Genomic DNA, 15,073 nt, shown 5'->3' on the forward strand with positions numbered 1-15,073 from the left:
GAGTTACCTTTGAAGTTTATAACCCACAGCTGCTATTTTTTTGTGTGTACACTTTAATAATGGACTTTGGTGTTTTGTGATGCGTCTTGAAAATACAGGTTTATTCTTTAAGAACATACTGCACCTAAAAGCTAAGAAGATGTATAAATTACTATATTTAGAAGTGTTATCAGAGTGCAGAAGTTTTACATCTCCTAAGTAATGGCAGCCCTTTCTCCCCTGAAGGCTTCCACCTTTCTCAGGAAGCACTGCCATAGCGTAGTCATATAAGATATAAACAAAACAGGGCTCTGTGGAGAGATAGTATCCTGTATTATATACAGCCAGAAAAATGGTAGGTACCAGAACCTTCTGTGAAATATCTGTGTGATAAACAAGCTGTTTCTGAGGTTCACAGATTCTCATGTGTTTGGCCCTTTCATGTTGGAAATTTTCTTTTGTTTATAAGTCAATTAAAACTTTTCTCCAGACAATTTTGAACAATAATGATATATTTGGGGAAGGAGTTCCAAGAATGTAATTTTTAATTCTAGCTAACCTGTAGATTGACTGGTGACACACGAGGTCAAAATCAAGCACTCAGGATCTCGGGAATGCAGGAAAAGTCGATATCTGGGCCAGGGACCAGATGGATGGTACCAGGTGGACAAGAAAGCCAGAAAGAAAGATCTGGCAATCAAGACACTTACAGGGAAGCTGCCAGGCCAGTTTGATGGGACATTTCCCTGGATAGGGCATTTTGTGTTCCTGCAGTTGTGCTTAAGACTCAGCACACAGAATGAGGCCAAGGTTTCTAATTTGAACAGAGGTGCAGACAGCACAAGTAGAAGGCAGAGTCTCTGTGTTGCTGAGTTTGTGACATTTCATACATTCCTCATCAAGCTTTACCCTTTCCTGCTGCAGCATCCCAGAGCAGTAAGTATTATCTGTTGTTAGGAAATTGAGTTCTCTTCTCTGTTTTAAATTTCTCACTGTAAACCATTGCTAAAGGCTGGAGAGGTGGCTTGGCAAATGGCTTTCTCCTACTTTCTTGAAACTTTCAGAAGCCTGCGTGGGAGAGCATCCCCCAGCCTGTTCAGTCAGGTGTTTTCTCCCTATTGCCTTGCTTTAATCTCTGCCAGCAGTTTGGCTGTCAGCGAATCACCAGAGGCCACAGTGTTTGCCAAGTGTCTAAATGTGTACTTCTGCTCACTGCCCCAGAGAGTGGACCCACAGCTGCACACTGAAAGCACTTCCTCTTCTGTGCTAAAGAAATGCAATAGGCTTTGATAAAACATGGAAACACCTCCCTTCCATCCGCTCACACTGGAGGAAGCTTTACCAAGCATCGTGCACAGGAGGCAAACTGGAGAAATGGGTTACTTACTAATGAGCCCCGCATAAGGTGCTAATCTTGGTTGTGAAAAGGCTTTGGGATGAAATAGAAATAATGGTTTCTTAGGGGCTCACTTTTCATCTGTTTCTTTGGAGAAAGGAAAGGATTTTGTTCACAAAATTGTGGTTTTCTAGTTCACTGGTTTTAAAATCATTCATAGATCTTGAGGATATAGAAATCAATGGATCTAATAGTGCCTCTATCCTGATATTTGTATTGGGTTATCTGAAAATGGGCAGCAAAATGACTTATCTAATTACAGTTAAGACTATTGTAATAAAAAGAAATGGGACTTTTTAGACAGTTGGAAATGTACCTCATTTTTCCTTTTTTTTCACCAAGACTATCAGAGATATATTCAAGTAATCCAGGTTTCTTCTTTAAAAGTTTATCAGCCTTCATTTTCCTGTGAAAAACTCATTTTTTTATTCTGATTAAATAACTTTCAGTTTTGTGCTTAGTATGCCAGAACAGAGGAGCATCGATGACCAGTAATCTTACAAAAACTGTTTATCTCTCAACCCATGACAATCCCTGATTTCCTGCAGCTGGGAGGGTCTGCTCCTATGACAAATGCTGCACTTCTCAATAGGTTTTATTGGGTGTAATTTTCAAAGAGAATTTTTGGGATGAGTCACGCATAGATTGTGCACCGTTTATCCTTCACTAACTCATCTGGAATACCACAGGGAGCAACTGGGATTTTAAGAGGTTTATGATATTGATATTCAGTGCACTGTGAAAACGCTTAATTGTTTTTAATTGAGCAGTAGTATAATAACCATTTTCTTTCAATTAAAAATCCTTTTGGGCCAAAGGCACTCACAAATCCAAAATGCTTTTTTTATGGTTCATTTTCCTCAGTTTATTTCAGTTTTGACAGTTGGAGCCTTTCTCTCATGATAGGTTCCAAAACAAAGAATTTTGTTGTTCTCATGTGATTTATATTTCTGAACTCAAACAGGGCATATGGTTCTGTCATGATATCTACAGAACTAAATAGCCAAGGCAATACTTTATAATATATCATTTCAAGCACGTGTTGTTAAAGCTTTGCTTTGCACAGTCAAATGAGCTAGCAGAAAAATCAATACAAACAGTGGAAAACCTATTTTGCCTGTATTATGCTGTTGGATAACAGGTAAACAGCTTATAGTTCTTGTAGGAGCACCAGCCTAAAATCCTGAGGAGCATAAAATCAGTTTTATTTCTAGCAAGGTAGCCTGTGCATCAAAGACAAATATATATAAATCCTGAAGCTTCTGTAAACCACAGATGTGTGCAAGAAAACAAAGTGAAAAGAACTTGGGAGAGAGCATCAGCCTTCAAAACCAAATAGTTTGCCGGTTACCCATCCAAGAACAGGATGCTGCTATTTCACATTTAAGAAATGTGTTCTCCTGTTTTAAGGGACACTTTTCAAAATGAATGTTTTCTGTCTTGTTTTCTATGCCTTTAGTGTCATCTTCTTTTAAGAAGCTTCCCCTTTATAAGTGAGAATTATCAACCGTTCTTTACACATTGCTCTTAGAAACTGAGTTTCTCTTCAGAGAAGTGCAATTGCTACCTGGTTTCAATCTAGCCATTGAGAGGGAAAAATGTATTACTAAATTGCACTGAAAGCTGTTTGAAAAGGGAGCACTGACTCAGTCACCATTGGAATATAACATCCAGGAGAACTTCTCATTCCTTCAGTCCTGTCTGACAGTTGATGTTATTTTAATACAATTGATTCTCTTTAAAGTTTGCTCAGATAATGAGGACTGCTTCTAATTTTATTGGAATATGAATGTTCCAGGACTTGGGCTTTTGAAGTCAGGTCTGTTTTGATGACTGCTTTTTTATGTTACTCAAGAGATGTGCAGATCTGAACAATAATTCATTTTACATTTCAACACATGACAGTCATTTAAGCTAAGCTTTTTCCCATGAGCAGGGAGGGTGTTTTGTATTTTAAATGCATTTTTTAAAAGAAAATGTTAATGGGCCTGACAGCAGTGAAAAATATAAACTGCAACCAAACTAAATTAGTTTTACACTGAAGAGGAAGATGGAAGTTGTTACCATGGACACAGGTGGAGTACATGAGACAAGGTGGCTGTGTGCAAAAATACCTGCAAAAATATTCAGCTCTGTTCTTGGACTTAGCATTAGGATATCAAAGAACTGAAGTAAGAGAAAAACACAAGGAAGCAGAACAAGTGTTGGAGAGGCAAGAGGCTGTGGACCTGAATCGATCCAGCTGGAGGCTGATGGGGTGAAGAAGTTGATCTCCCCTTGGTGCCTGGTTGCTGGAGATACAGGCTCTCAGGGCAGCATGCTCCCTTGTAATCCATTTTAAACAAAACTCTGGGTCTAATTCAAGCTGGCTGATTAAATTGTTTATATTGTTATACTAATTTATACTATTACACTAATTGCTGCTGGCTGCTTTGCCTGAGAGGCGCCAGGAGAAAGCACACAGCTGCTCATCTGGGCAGGCTGGTGACCTCTCACTGGAGCAGCACAGAGCCATCCCAGGCAGAAATGTCTCGTCTCGTGCCAGCACACAGATTTAGACAGCAGGAAAAAGAATCCATCACTAAATAATGTAAAGTTATTAATCACCGTTATTATTGTTGTAGTGTCCAAAAGTCTATCAGAAAGAGCTCCCTGCTCCACAGGCCACTGACCCAAATAGGGAAGTAGCCAATTGCTCCTGTAAGCTGGAAGCCTCACAGGGAGCACGGGCAGAAACAGGTACAATGAACTGCAAATAAGATATTTATCTCTAATCCTTGTTTCAGAGAGGGGTAGGTATCTGCAGAGATCAGTCTGTGTCATACACTTGCATGAGAGAGATAAGGGGTGGTCTATTTTTAAAGGGTAGTTTTCTTTGCGTTGCTTAATGAACCTAAGTCTATTTTAGTGAGGAGAACTTCGGCTTTGCAGGAGGTATAAAAGAGTTTATTTATGAAAAGAAAAGTTACTGGTTAGGATCAGATCAAAGGTTTTTGACTCCAGATAGCTTCCTCAGTATAGGCATTTTGTTCCAGGATATCCAACATATCCGTACAAAGCAAAACATCCAGATATGGACCAAATGAGTGGAAGAACATACTGGCACAGACAGCTCAATGTTAGTTCTCAATTCAGAGGGAGGACACAAAAGTGTTGCAGCCTTTGCTTGCATTACAGTATAAATCCAATTTGCCGTATTTGAAAAATAGGAAGATTGGGTATTATTGTGGATGAAGGATATATCATTTGACAATTAAATCAATTGATATTAGAGGAGCAGAGAAATTATAAAGGACACTATTTATGTGAACTTTTCATGGACAATCATAATTAGCTATCTCCCTGGGCAAAAGAGGATGATGGGGCATCAGGTGTTGTGGAGCACTTTGGCAGCTGGAGTCTTCTTTCCCAGCTACATGCAGCTTTGTGTTCCTTCAGTTTATCAGCCTAAGAAGGATTGTGAGATGTGAGGTTTCTGCTATGGATTTGTCAGACTTTTTTGCAGCTCTGAGAGATTGCCTCAGATCTCTTATATTTCAGATGTTTTTTTCATGTGCTGTTGCAGTTGTCCTGGCAAAGTGGCTGGCTTCTGTAGTCAGTTCTGCTGGGCCAAACAAAATGGTTTAATTTTTTTGTCTCTTTTTCAAATAACCAAGTCAGCAAACTGCAGCAAATGAGCTTATTGCTGTGTCTGAATGCTAAAGAGAATGGTGACTTCATAAAATGATGTTTATTGGAGTGTATTGACAGAGATTTCAAAGGGAAATCATGGAACAAATCAATTTAATATGATCAGATGTAAAGACAAATTCTGCAGGATAGTCTCAACCCTCTGAGCAGCTCTGATGGGCACAAATCTGGGAAGAACACTTGGGATTTCAGGTGAGATAGTCATGCCGCAGTGTCTCATAAGATCCCTGCTGCTGCAGAGCACCCCCTGCACTGAAGGGAACCTGCCATATCCTTTGTCTGCCCATACAGGATACAGAAAACAGAGCAGTGTTTCCTTCCCAGGCTGTTTTTGTTCATATTTTGTTTGTTGTGATGACCATATCATTACATTTGTCCTGACAGAGTGATGTTGGTGTGCAAGCCAAGTGCCAATCCATGCGTTCAGCTTACTCCAAAGTCTAACAGCAGGATGCTGTCAGGAGGCCACAGTGGGGCAGGGAGTGGCACACGGCAATTTCCTTGCATTCTGCTTGTTTCTCTGAAAACCATATTTCACCTAGAAAATGGATATATTTGATGCTCTGAAAATCGTCAGGAAGGGAATTGAAAGGGGAAAACAGTTTGTTTTGTAAGAAAATGAACAAAAACTCTTCTGAGACCCATTTTTTATTGACAGGAGTTGATAAACTATCCAATGCTATCAACAACAGTGCTGTACATGCTCATGAACTACTAATGATCAGTACTAAGCAATTAAAAATAAAATTTGGCAGGGAAAGGAAGCATGAGGAAAAAACCTTCTATTTTGACTATGCAAAGTCAGTTTGAAAATTTCATCTATTTTGTGGGAGAAGCTAAATAATTTCTACACCACATAGTCGATTTCTTTCTGCCAAGAACTGAGGGAATAAAATTTGATTTTTTTTTTTTTTCCTTGAACAAATTAGCTTACCCAAGTTTCTGCATATTTTGTTCAGCTGCCTTAGAACTTTATCTATATTTTATTCACAGGAAAGGACTAGAGCAGGATCTCAAGTAATTTCCTCACTGATTTGGTTAAAAGAACTTTCAAAACTTCAAAGCAGGACAGAAACCTCAGGAGTCTGGCAGAATCTTACACCAGCTAGGATGCAAGATTTTTTCAAAAGTCAGATGCCTCATTTATTCTCCATTAATTATTCTTTCTGCTGGTAGAACCCAGAGAACTGTAGCAGATTCTGTGCACTATTACACAAAAGATCCACAAATGCAAATGTGTGGTTGAGGAGTGAGTGAAGGCCCGTGTGGGTTGATATCCACGCTGGAACACAGCACAGAAGGCACTGTCTGGGCCACATCATACACTTGCATAGAAACATCCATGGAAGAAAGTAAGCAGTTAGGGGAAAAAAAATGGCCTAGAAAATTAATTTTTTTTTTCTGTCTCACTTTAAGAAGAGAGAAAGTTATAGGGCTGCAGAGAAGTTTTGGTCCAGTTTCTCTGCTCAGAGGTCTCCAGAAACAGAGTCACTCTTCTCTGTCACTTTTCCCCCAGAAGGTTCCATGTTCACTGCAAGCAGGATCCATATAATGTCAGTATGTCCATGAGTGTCCCTTTTCTCAGACAGAGAGGAAGGAATATAAATGGATTATAAGACCCATGTAAATTGCATTACATTCTTAGTGTGATAAACCCAAGTTCCCCTAAGTCAGGCCATCTGCATGAAGCTGAACTGTTGCTCCTTTGTGTATAATGCATTATATTATTCATTATTATAATCAAGCGCAGTTGTACTATGCTTTATAGGTCTCCTGCTTCATTAAGTCATAAAATCAACAAAGCTATTAGTACTTTATCTCTTCATTTTTCAATTTGTGGCCCATTTACTGGTGATGATTCCAACCCTAGTGTAAAGGAAAAATTGCTACCAATAATTAATGGGTTTTCTGTGGTGCTGCTCCTAGTTCTGGATACAGATTACTTTTCAGAATATTGGGTAAAGAAGTGTTGCATGATCTTTTACAAATACAGAACCAATACAAAGAGTGAGTAAAGGAAATGTGTGCTCCCATGGTCACCATTTAACTGAGATTTACAGGGCCCATGTCTTACTTAGGCTTTCAAATGTATGAACTGCAGGGAACAGTGATACCTGTCAGACAAGGGTGTTCAGACTTCAAACAAGATAACCCCCCCCGTTTCAAATCATAGTTTCTGTGCCATAATGAGAAAAACACAATTAGTGACTGATAGGGGAAAGAAAATGGTTTCAGTGACTTACCAGGTATAATTGACCCTGTTATGAGATATGGCAACAGCAAGACCTCGTGGTAAGGAGGGTTCAGGGTTTTATCTGCAGTGGTGAAAAATAAAAATAAGACATATTAAAGGCTCAGAGGAGCAGAGAAGGAGCTGATACTGGTGATCCTGAGGAAGCTCTGAACCACTTCCAGATATTAATTTTGCAAGCAAGAATCAGTTAGTAGATCTTATTGTCACAAAGTGTTAGAGGAGTGACCCGGAACAAGAGTAAACACTCTGGAGATCAGCCTGGGGCAGCAGTTCCCTGAGGAAACCTAAGGCAGGCTGAAAAAAACAACACTCAGATAAGAGCGAAAGTGCACATAACCAACAGTTTACCCTTAGATTTAAAAGGAGTCTGTTTAAAAATCTTATTCTAGATTTTTTCATGGTATCGGGCTTGCTGGACTAAGAACTCCTTTTGCCGTTCTTTGTCACACACAACTTGGAGTGACTGAAATGCTGTAGCATTCCATGCAGCATCCTAACAGATTATACTGACTTGTAAAAATAAAGGCATATAAGATTTTTATCCTTAAGAAATTAAATTAATCAAAACTACACTTTGAATTTTGTTACTGAGTGTATTACTAGATTACTTTAAAATATTGAATCTGAAACAAGCATAAGTCTTCAAAGTTTTTTCAGGGTGTGTCTAGAATTTCAAGCAATTTTTCCATCAGATTAAAGGCAACAGTTTGGTGTTTACCATTGTGAACACAATATTAATCCTTTGCCTTTTTGTGATTGTCTCAACTCAATGTGTAACTGCTCAGAACTGTAATTCATGTCATTGAACAAAAAAATGACACATAGTAGTTCTTTTTTGAAAAAGAACAATTCTCCCCGTCACTGGTTTTCTAGTGATTGCCTCTATTCTTTATTCTCCTTTATGTGAATTCAGCTAGAAGGTAACAGTTTTATGACTCCAGATTTATTTTGCCTTTATTTTTAGAAGGGAGGCAAGAGAAGTGACCATCTGAAGGCATAACATATGAAATGGAAGTGTAAGGGGAATTCAGAAACCCAAGATTGTTCTGTGCTGTGAATTTAATGATTAAAGCATAAAAAAAAAAAAAAAAAAATCAGCTTTTTATCAAAAAGAAATTATACCTTCCTTATGATTTTCTTTCCCATTCACTCACATTTTCTGTTCAAGTATGGATATTCTTAATTAATTATGGATTATTGTATTTGCATGTTAAATTCACTGAATTACTTAAGCCTGTAGCAGTTTGCTATTAAATTGAACATGAAGTGATAAATGGACACACAACTCCATTAAATTTCTCCAATGGAGACGTTATATTATGAAATGGAAATGATTTCTTCAGCTGATGACATTAAATCAGGTGGTACAGATAAACAAAATAGCCATTTCTTCATTTTTCCAATAGATCCAAACTTAAATGTAAAAAAATAGAGGAATTTTATCCATGAAGAAAAACAGAAAACATACAGCCTAAGGCAGCAGCAAGAAGCAAGGGAGCTGGAAAGGTATGTCTGAAAAAGATGAGATGGTAGCAATCTGTGCAGTATTGCATTTGCTCTCGACAACAGTACAGAAGAACCTCTTCTAGGCAGTTCTTTTCTAGGTGGGGCTGAGCCTGTTTTCTGCTGCTGTGAAGGACGACTTCACAGCAGTTGGGTCCAGCCTCATAATTCCCAACTGCAGCGACCCTGCTCTTTTTTCCCTCTGCTGGTGGGTCTGGCCCCCAGAGATGGAGCTTTTCCTGGATGCACACCTATGTAAAACCTCGGTGTGCTCCTTTTTCAGGGTGAGTAACGCTAAGCTGGTGTGGAGACAGGAGTGAGTTACCAGCAGCCCTGGCTTTGCCTGCTGTAATGTGCTCTGATATGCACATTTTGTATCAATGTGCTGCCATATATTGGAATAATGAACTCTCTTCAGCAAACTAAATTTTAACAAAGATTTTTAAAGTTCAGTTGTTGCTTCCCAGTCTTTAAGGGCACAAATATTAGTAAAGCTATTACCTTGTTGTTTGGCACCGTCTTCCCTGATGATTAATGTATGCAATGTTTCTGCCACAGGCACAGCAAAGCTTTCCAAGTAACAGCAGGAGGTTGAAGCGAGATGCTAAAGAACATTTGTGCATGCAGCATTTAGTGACTATTTAGAAAAAAATCCATTTTTTTTTAAATTGAAGAAAGTCCACTAAGCAGGAGGCCAGGAAATAAATGAAAGAAAGGATCGATCAATCTTTGGTTGAGCTGGAGTACAAATTATTCATTCGTCTGACAGGATCACCTGTGCATTTACAGGACTGTGTTTTAGGATGAGAGGCATGCATTAAACATGAAAAAAAAAAACCACAACAAAAAAAAACCCCACTTAATTCTTTCTATAAAGCATTCCGTTCAGGAAAGCATTAACTGCAATTTCTTTCTTTCTTTCTTTCTTTTTTTTTTTTTTTAAACAGAAGAGAGGCTGCATGGCAAGCATGAGAGGGAGTGAGAGGGTTGGGAAGCAAGATGTAGCCTATAGCTGGGGTAGGCGAGACAGAAAGCCAGGGCAGCAGCTTGGGAAGAGGTAGAAAAACCCTGCTGCAGCCTCAGGATAGGAGCTGGGGACTGGTCTAATCATCACTTAATCTCCACTGGACTCCCTGTGTTTGCATTCCTCGTGCTGAGCAAGCAGTGAACAGTAAATAAGGAGGAACTGCAAGCAGCTGCTTGTGGCAAATCCTCACTGATACTGGCATCCAGGGAGTATAGTGCGAATTTAGAACAATACACTGAAAATACTAATAGTGTATTAAAAGTAATTATTTCTGTTTCTAGACACACTACTGGAGAAATACATGTACTCTAAACTATGGTAACAAAAAGATATTTCATACACAAGAACACGTGCTCCAAACCAGCAAGGCTCTCTAGTGGGTGCCTGGATAGGTAACATAAAGGCACTCAAAGATATATTTTACTTAAGCTTTGAACGTGACATTGCAAAGGAACAAGAGTTTAATGATGCTCTCAGTGCTAGAGAACACGGACCCATAGCATCACCTCTTCATTACCTCTTCTCAACCCGTAAATGCGGCTCAAAAACACCTGCCAGCAATTTGGTAGTAACGCAAACAAAAGGAATCCAGAAAGATAAATCTTCAACCTCATCAGGCACAGGAAGCCTGCCAGTCTGTAAGGCCAGGAGATGATCATGGCAGAAAGGCAGTATTCAGAGGAGCTAAAGCCACTGCAGAGAACTTCATGAATCCTTTATTTTGTTACGTAGCGACCAGTCTCAGAACACCAGGAGAGGACTGAGTCTCCCTGAACTCCTCCCCGCACAATAACTCGACAAAATGTAACCACTGAGAGTGGCTTAATGAGACAGGGGCTGCAGCCAGCGGAAAGCATCCCTTGGGCAAAATACATGAAGCTGGGAAGAGCTTTATAATAAATGTACAGTCCTTGTACTCTGGGTTAAGCACGTGTTCATAACTACAACTGCACAAAAAAAGTTGTCGTGGACAGGCCCATGCTCTGGCATCAGTTTAACTGATCATAAAAGCTGTGTTAATACAAACATTCTAGCAATTAACCCATCAGCATTTTCCCTGCTTGTGTACGTGTTACCAATGTACTTGGATGTGACTCAGTGGCTACCTGAACTAACTTGGTGTCATGGGTAAAGTGTCAGGTACGCAATGTTTGCTGTTTCTGTTGCTTTTCACCTGTCATCCCTCTTCTTTCTGTGCACCCTGTTTCCAGCTGACCTGGGATAGAAGCCACACCCCACCAGCAAGGTGCATCCCTTACACACATCTGAAGCACATGAGGGGCTTCAGACAGGACTGGAGATCTATTAACACCTCATGCTTGGAGGCTTCTCTGTGTAGGTTTCTTCCCTTCTAAAGTAGGTTACATTTGGGGTGAGATGGTACAAAATGAGCCAGTAGTGTTTGAATTAAGTCAGGTCCTTACTGGCATGTTTAGATAGCTGTGTCTCCTGCTAGAAGTAGTTTCAGCTAGGCTTGGACTAGAAAAAACGTAAAAGTGCTTCAATCACAAGGAAAACTCAGTAATTCTTTGATATTTTCTCTCCATATGGCTTCTGCTTCAGATCAAACAAACATAAGAGTCGAGCTACACCTCTGTCCTCCAGGAAGACAGGTGGTTGAGGGAGCCATATTTTTGTGTGAGCCAGAAGCTGAGGAGTGACCAAGGCTTCTGTCTAGCTCTGTAGGAACATGCCTTTATCGAGTGGAGAGCTGCAAGCTCCGAGTTTCCAGCACACGTGTAATACAAACAAGGGGTTTTAGCTTCCGTGACAGGGAGCTGTGAGGACATGCCACACCAACAGCCCCTCGTTTTTTATTTCTGTTTGTTCACAAGCCTCTTAAAAGTGCCTGTGCTGGCAAACCTTTCACATGGGGTCTAAGGAGAGGTGAGGCATGGCAGCAGTGCCAGCACTGCAGCTCTGCCCTTCCCAGCACAGCGTGCTCTGCAGCTGCCAGGACACCTGTAAAGCCCAAGGCACCTGTGTCCAGAGGAGCAGCTGATGGTGCCAAAGGCTTTTGGCTCCTCTGAGTGGCACAAAACAAAGAATGACAGCAATCTCCTGTGTGCTGGATAGAAGCAGGCAGAAGTTGATTATGTCTTCACAAAGAAAAAGAAAACAACCTGCCTGAAATTCAGTGCAACTAGTGCACACTTGCGGGAGAATTTTTAAAATAATATTCTGAACAGCACAAAATTTTATGTATTACAATGAAATAACACATTTCACTCTTCAAATTATTGGGCTTGACCTTAATAAGCATTTCATAAAAAGCATGTTTGAAATTGGTATTTTCATGTAAATTTCTCCGCTCCTTCAGAATTAGTCAATTGCAAAATGAATTAATAGCAGATTTTTTAGTCAAAAAAAATTCAGATTTGTAAAAATACTTGCTGAATTACAAGTATCCCAGATCCACAGATCCCCTTTCTGTTACTCTACACTTAGAGCATTGAGTTGAAGTTAGCAAATCCATTTCAAACTGGGGATAAGCCTTGCCATACCCTTTAATTCCTCCTTAATGATTAAGCTTGTGCACTACTATTAAAGGATTTCTCACTGATATGAATATTTCTTGTATGTTAAGTTGGTGAACTGTTATGTTACCTTTGATAAGTATTAATGCTTCTTTAGCCCACTCATATCCATATCAAGATTATTTTAGTCGCAGAAGATCATTCATCAATGTGTAGATGTGAATAAATGAGGACTTCTTAATAGCAAGAAAAAAAAAATCCCATAAATTCAATAACATTGAATATCTTTTTGTGGGTCCTTGTACAAACATCATCCTTGGAAAACATCTCATTTTAGAAATATTCTTGCTCAGAGATATTTGGGGTTCCTTTGGCAGAAAAAAATTACATTAATTTTTAGAAATCTTATAATAGAGATAAACTCTGTTTTGCAGAACTAATACAGAATTTTATATAAGCTTTTTATGACATTACCTTCAATACAAAATAGCAATATAAAATCAGCTATGAAGGACCTTCTATACTTTACCAGTCAGACTGTTTCAACAAGATGACACAGAGGAACTGAACATCAATTCTAAAGGTATTCATATGATGGATGATCAAGTTTACTTTCTTGTCTAGAATTATTGTGACTCTGATTCATGTCATGCCTTCAGTATTTCTTATTTTAAATAATGAAAACAGCAGTATTTTTGACCTAGTTCAAAATTTAACTCTTTCAAAAAAATCTGTTCCAAAGGTCAATGCTGAGACTTTCTGAGCTTTCACAGTAAAAACAATTGAAAAGTTTCAGGAGAGTATAGTGGACCATGAAGGTACTGCACAAATGGAAATGACTGCTGTAGGGCCTCCAGGACCAACATCTTGGCTTTGTTCTTACACATGTCCAACATTTGGCTTTACTCAGACTCTCAAAATGAACCGAGCAGCTAAATTTGATTGTATTTTATTTTCAGCCTAAATTGCGCAATGCCACTTGAAAAGGGATTTCTACTTAGGTGAAAAAAACCAAAAACAACCTAAACCTAAAATAAAGCACTTGAAGTGAGACCAGAAAATGGATATATTTAAGAACTTTAGCAAAATGAGTCAGGGATGAATCAGCCACGATTCACTGCTGTAGTTGTAAGAAAGATCTGCTGTTCCAGCTATGACACAGAAATAGTTCCACAAAAGTTCCACATTAAAACTAAGCTATTGAAAGTGAAAATAATAAGGATTTAAAAAGCATAATGAAAAGTACTTTCCATAGAAAATTATATTAGAATTTGTTTCCAGAAGCAGTTTCCAAATGCAGCTACTGAATTCTTGAGACAATTTTTTGTCCTAAAAAGAAGCTTAAATTCATACAGTTTCTGGTGGTCACAGAAAAGCTGAAGACACAGAACAAATCTATGCTTTGTGTAGTCTAGGGTGCTGGGATGGGAGCACCAATTTCTGTATCTGTGCCATTTCAGGTGTGAAAGTGCAAGGCCTGAATGCTTCACATCCAAAGAAAAGTGTGGAAATAATTCTTATCATTGGCATACACATACTTGCTAGAGCACAACTGTCTTGTGGAAACATATTATCACCGCAGGCTGTTTATTATTTCTTAATAAAATTGAAATGCCAGTACATTCCAGAGCCTTTCTTGCAGATTTATCATCAATCTTTTCAAATTTTCTTGTCTGCACTTGAAAATAATCTAAGCCTGGTCATTGATTCTCTTTCTATGATGTTGGTTGACACCAGCAGTTGGGTAGTCAAAACAATGCCATAAATAAACTTGAATTATTTTTAGATATGAAAATGACAGTAGTTAGAGATCAGGGCTGATGCTGCAAATGAACTTGAGTTATTTTAATGCACACTGGAAATAGATACAGAAAATGAAAACAGAGCTAGGGAGGATGCTGTGACAAGAGCCCTGCTCAGCAGCAGTTCTGGTTTATACCTGAACTGTAAAGTACAGAGGGAAAATAAAGAGCTTATCTGAATTATTACTGAGCCATTTGGTGTGAGCCTACCTCTCTCCTCAATTTATTGCCCTTTCTGGATTTGGGGGTTCTCATGTGTCTGACGCTCACTAAGAAGAATGAAACACAACTAATAGGTTTGGTCCAGGGGGCTGTGAGTTTTTTTCCAGTTAGGCAGCTCCCACACAGATATGTGATGGCAACCCACTGTTGCAACTTCTCTGCTCCTCTTCTATTGAAATAAAATACTTCTATCTGTCATTTTTCTGATTTTTTTTTTTAAGTCTTTAGTGTTTTTTGTTTAGCAGTTTCTACTGGATTTCAAACTGCTGGAGCAGGATGGGCAGCTATCACTCGTAGCTCTGGGACAGGCGGCTTTCTCACTCAACACAGCCAACTGGTCAGCTGCTCGCCAGGTCAGTACCTGTCTGCAGGGTCTGTCTCATTTACTTCAATAGCTATGGAAGTCAGTCACCTTTAATGTTGTAGTTACTATTTCACTGTGGGCTATATTTTAAAGTACACCTTTAGGTAGGTTGTTCCTCATGCCCTGGAACTGAGGAGGTGGATAAGTGCGGACATCAGGGACATTAGTGGCAATAGGCCATGAGCTCTGAGGCTGCCACACAGCCGACCCTGACAGCTCTGCAGCTGCACAAGCTGGCACCAGGGCTGGCTTGGATCTGCTGGGAGCAGCCCTGAGCCCAGGGCAGCCCTGGACGAGCTCCCAACAGAAGCTGAGTCCCGGGTTTTAAGTACCTTTGATAGAGGCACTTCTCTAACTCC

General features: G+C 39.4%; 1 long non-coding RNA gene across 1 annotated transcript in view; it reads left to right on the plus strand.

Moving 5' to 3' along the window:
• The window catches only part of LOC120757200 (uncharacterized), a 63,282-nt gene extending 48,656 nt beyond the window's left edge, over positions 1 to 14,626 (plus strand). The window contains exons 3-4 of the long non-coding RNA XR_005702415.2: positions 8,726 to 8,825; positions 14,593 to 14,626. This is a non-coding gene — a long non-coding RNA (uncharacterized LOC120757200). The remainder of the gene's footprint in view (positions 1 to 8,725; positions 8,826 to 14,592) is intronic.
• Positions 14,627 to 15,073: the final 447 nt, after the last annotated feature.

Source organism: Hirundo rustica, chromosome 10 (genome assembly GCF_015227805.2).
Source record: "Hirundo rustica isolate bHirRus1 chromosome 10, bHirRus1.pri.v3, whole genome shotgun sequence".
In the NCBI taxonomy this organism is placed as follows: domain Eukaryota; kingdom Metazoa; phylum Chordata; class Aves; order Passeriformes; family Hirundinidae; genus Hirundo; species Hirundo rustica.